The 4957-nt window shown below is 40.7% G+C and overlaps 1 protein-coding gene across 1 annotated transcript in view; it reads right to left on the bottom strand.

The window, feature by feature from the left end:
- Positions 1-4957, bottom strand: part of CD96 (CD96 molecule) — a 182276-nt gene that overhangs the window by 134860 nt on the left and 42459 nt on the right. The gene's annotated exons all lie outside the window — the stretch shown is intronic.

The following is a 4957-nucleotide window of genomic DNA, read 5'->3' as shown; positions in this document are numbered from 1 at the left end:
CTTCCTTGGGATAGGAACAAATATCGATCTCTTCCAGTCAGTTGGCCAAGTGGTCGTTCTCCAGATTTCTTGGCACAACTTGGTGAGCACGTCCATGGCAGCATCTGTTAACTGAAATATGTCAATTGGTATACCATCTATTCCTGGAGCCTTATTTTTTGCCATTTCCTTCAAAGCAGCCTGAACTTCTTCCATCACCATAGGCTCTTGCTCATATGTTGTCCATTAATGCATTTGACACATCAGCCTCACAGCAACCACAAGTGACCGTGGTACAGCAACTTGTACACCAGGGCTATACGACCTAGAGGAATGTCTGAACAAAAACAATGAAAGATTGACCCTAATAGATTTTTTTTCCTTTTGTTTCACAAAGGAGTTGGTTGAGGCTCATGGAGGTTAACTACTTGACAGAAGGCATAGCTAGTGTTTGAATTAGAATTTGAAACTAGTCTATCTAACCCCAAACACAATTTTCTTTCATTATATCACCTCCCTGGACATGAAAATGCAAAGTTCTTGCCCCGGCTCTATACATTTCAGTAGACATGTCTCAATCAGTTTGTGAGCCTCTCTAAGCCCCACTTTTTTCATCTGGAACACAATACGTATCACACCTACTTAAAAATCTCATTGAGAACATCACATAATACATGATGAAAGCATGAGAAAAGACTGGAGAGTTAATAAGCTTCTAGCCTAAGATAAGCACTAGATGGTGCCTGACTACTACTACTAATCTCTCTGAGGGGGTTCATAATAGAAGACCTGGACAGAGCTGGAGAAAAGTGTAGAAAAAATTTAAACTGCAGACAATCCAGAATTAATAGTCTGTGAGAGACTGGTGTAACTATGGCCCTTAGACATACTTCAGACATGGAACAAAACCCCTTCCTAAAGATCATCTGTTAGGCAAACAATAGACAATCATAGAGAATCAAGAGAGGAAGTAGGGAGCTCAGGAGGCTCAGTGGCAAGAAGCTGCACTGCAATCCTGAAGGCACATGGTTCGTGATGACTAGCAGGTCCACCAGAGAAGGATGGGCAGTCTCCTCTCATGTGATTAACTGTCCCTGAAAGCTCACTGGGGTGGTCAGCTATGTGTGGGTTTCGACTGTATGCTATACACAACAACAGGGAAGAAGTAGGGAGAGTGCTGTTACAAGAGAAACAAAATGTGCAACATTTGCCCTTCATGACTGAGATATTTCACTCAGCTTAATGTCATCCAGGGCCACCCATTCTGAGCAGGGAGGGAAATGTGCAACAACGAATGAATGAGGAAAAGAAAAATTAAATGGAAAGAATATGCCATAAAAATATATATGTTGCATTTTAAAAATAATTAATAGTAATAATAATAAAAAAAGAAAATGTGGATAAATTGTTTTATGGGAAACACATTTATTCTGTAAACTTTCATCCTTAATATTTTTAAAAAGGAGTTAACAAGTTATTAAAAATATAGCTAGAATTAATAATATTAGAGTGAAGAATTACTAATGCTTGCTAAATTCCTAAAGGTGTATGGACAAGCTGCGTCCTGTAGCTGGTTTGGTGAGGTTGAGGTGAGATTATTCACTGATCCTTCAGGAAGGAAGGCACTCTGATGTCCTAGTCAGTACCCAGGCCAGCACTAGTGTAGGGAATGGAAACGGAAGATACGCACAACAAAGGTCTTTCTTACGTTTGTTTCTTTTTAAATATTGGGATTCCTACAACCAGCACTCTTGGTAACAGCAGCCAGGAAATCAAGAGGCAAATTGCTTTGGGAAAGTCAGCTGTGAGGGACCTCTCAAGAGTACTGAAGAGCAACGGAGTCAGGATGGAGATTAAGGTGCCCCTGATCTGGGCTATAGTCTTCGCAATTACATGCTATGCATCAGACAGTTGGACAGTGAATAGGGCTGATAGAAAGAGAAGTTATGCCTTTGAGCTATGGTGCTGGAGAAGAGTGTTGAATATATCATGGACTGCTAGGAGAACAAACAGGTTTGTTCTGGAGAAGGTGAAACCAGAATGCTCCTATGAGTCAAGGATTCTGAGGCTTTGTCTGACATACTTTGGGCATGTTGCAAGGAGGGACTGGTTCTTGGAGAGGGACATCATGTTTGGGAGAGTGGAGGGATGGCGCAGGAGAGGAAGACCCTTGATGAGATGGATCGATTCTGTGATTGGAGTGGTGGGAATGAGTGCGTTTGAGATGGCTAGGCTGGCACAGGATAGAACGGCGTTTAGAGCTCTTGTACATAGAGTCGCTATGAGTCGCAAACGACTCGATGGCACATAACAACAACAACATATTCATTCTTACATTTCTTTATCTGAATTAAGTCCATATAATCTGCAAACTTCAGCTTCAAGACCATACAAGGAATTCTTAAAAGAAACAAAAATGACTACCAAAAAGTATCATTTAAAATGAAAAAGAATTGTTTTTAAACCACTGAAATAAAGCTTACTGATGCACTTGGAGAGGAATTATGGCAAAATAAAATTTAAGATATCTTTCTCCATATACTCAGGACTACAAAAGCAACAATCAAAGATACTAATATATAAATTCTAAAAAGTTAAAACAAGACTTCAGTATTTATGCATATATATACTCATTTATAACCATCCCACAGGGTCTAAGCTATGGTGTATAGTAAAAGCCATGATGGAATTGTGTGTAATTTATTTGGCTGCTAATTGAGAGGTTAGCAGTTTGAATCCACCAATTGCTCAGGAGATATATGAGCAATTTCATCCTGTAGCTTTGGAGATCCAATGCTGGACCTCGGTGAGTCAAAACCAACCTGATAGCAGTGAATTTGGAAATTTAGTTAAATCAAATGGATTCCATGAGCCCAGAATTAATTGAGTTAATGTTCTTGGAGGTATGTTCATTTTAGAATATGATAATTTTCTTTCACCCTATATGGCAAAATGGGTTTTTTAAATGTTGAGAATATTTTACATGAGATTTTTTAAAGAACATAGGTGAAATCATAAGGCTCACTAATAAAAACCATATAATAGTAATAACAATAAAAAAATTAAAACAATATTTGCTGGGCCCTTAACATATGCCACACATTGTCCTAAGCACTGTTCACATATTATTTCACGTAATTGTTCTTCCCTTTGACCCAGTCCATAGGGAGTGGCACTGCTAATGCAAAGGCCACACCTCTCTGACAACTTGAATCCCCCAGCGTCTCCTAAAGAGAAAGATGATAATCTCCATCTGCATGATTTACAGCCCAGAAACCCAATGGAGGTTCAGCTATGAGTCAGTTCCGAATTGATGGCAACAAGTTTGGATTTTTATGTAGATAAGAAAACTGATTACAAATGCAAAGCAATTTACCCAAAGTCACAGCCAGTTCTCCGGGAAGGGTCCAGACAAATCTGATGTCGGCACCCTTTCACTATCACTTGCTTTGAGTCTACTCTGGCTCATGGGGACCCCCAGTGGGGTTCTCGACAGTTGTTAACTCATAGGAAGTAGATTGCCAGATTTTCTTCTCAGGTACCTTGGTGCATTCGAACCACAACCCTTTTGCTGAGGAGTCAAGTTCATTTACAATTTGCACCAACCAGAAAGACTCAATCTAAGGCACACAGTTTGAGTCCACCAGCTGCTCCACGGGAGAAGGATGGACAATCTCCTCCCAAGTGATTAAGTGCCTCTGAAAACCCCTGGAAGGGCCAGCTGTGGGTTGATCTGACTCGATAGTACACAGCAACAATTCACTAGTTGCTGTGGAGTAGGTTGGGACAAACCTCACATCTACATAAGCAAAGTAGAACAGTGCTGAGTAGAGTTTCTAGGGCTATGAATGTTTGGAAGCAGATCATGAGACCTGCTGTCCAAGGCACTTCTGTGTGGGCTTGAACTGGCCGCCGTTTGGCTGGCAGTCATGCGCTTTACCATTCATATTATCCAGAGGCTCCAATCACTGTGTCAAGACAACTAAACAAACAATTTATTGCTGTTGAGTTCATTACGACTCACAACAACCTAATAGGGCATAGTAGTCTCATAAAATTTCCAGGGCTATAAATCATTATGGAAGCTGATTGTCACATCATTTTTCCATAGTAGATTCTAACTGCCAATTTTCAGGTTAGCAGCCACACACTTAGTTATTGTGCAACTATAATTATGTATGAATCTCTCTCATTGTTGTCGTCGAGGCTATAAGTTGCACAGGAGGAGATTGCCCATCTTTCTTCTTTGGAGCTACTGGTGGCTTTGAACTGCCAGAGAGGCCCAGATTTTGGATTAGCAGCACAACACTCTATGGACTATGTCACCAGAGTTTCCTTCTTCCCATCTACCAAAGACAAAGCCAGGATTTTGAAAGTTGGTTGTTGTTAGGTGCTGTCCAGTTGAGTATGACTCATAGCGACTCTATGAACCGCCATTCTCATAATTTTTCAGATACTAGAGGCCATTGCTGAAGTCACAGTGTTAATTCCTCTTTTGGGGCTCTTCCTCTCCTTTTTCTAGTCCTTCATCTTTCCAAGCATGATGTCCCTTCCCAAAGAATATCCTTGCCTAGGTAAATGTACAAAGTATGAAAGATGAAGCTTTGTCATCCTGCCTCCAAGGAACACTTTGGCCCCACCCCTCCTAGGAGATATCTGTTGGTGTTCTGGAAGTCCATGGAATATTCAGTACTCTTTCCCAGCACCACAACTCAAAGTCATCAATTCTTCTTCTGTCATTCAATGTCCAGCTCTCTGATGCATATAGTAAGTGATTGAGAAGATTATGGCCTTAATCAGGTGCACCTTGGTCTTCAAATTGCATCATTGCTATTCAGTGTTTTGGAGAGGTCCCTGATTACAAACTTGCCCAATGTAATATGCCTCTTGATTTCCTGACCGTGTATGGAAAGAAAGAAAGAAAGAGAGAGAGAGAGAGAGAGAGAGAGAGAGAGAGAGAGAGAGAGAGAGAGAGAGA

The sequence above is a fragment of the Elephantulus edwardii genome, unplaced genomic scaffold (genome assembly GCF_000299155.1).
Source record: "Elephantulus edwardii isolate Elephantulus edwardi_28Jun2011 unplaced genomic scaffold, EleEdw1.0 scaffold00165, whole genome shotgun sequence".
NCBI classification, from domain to species: Eukaryota; Metazoa; Chordata; class Mammalia; order Macroscelidea; family Macroscelididae; genus Elephantulus; species Elephantulus edwardii.
The sequence above is the reverse complement of the archived record's forward strand: the minus strand, read 5'-3'. Positions and strand labels throughout refer to the sequence as shown.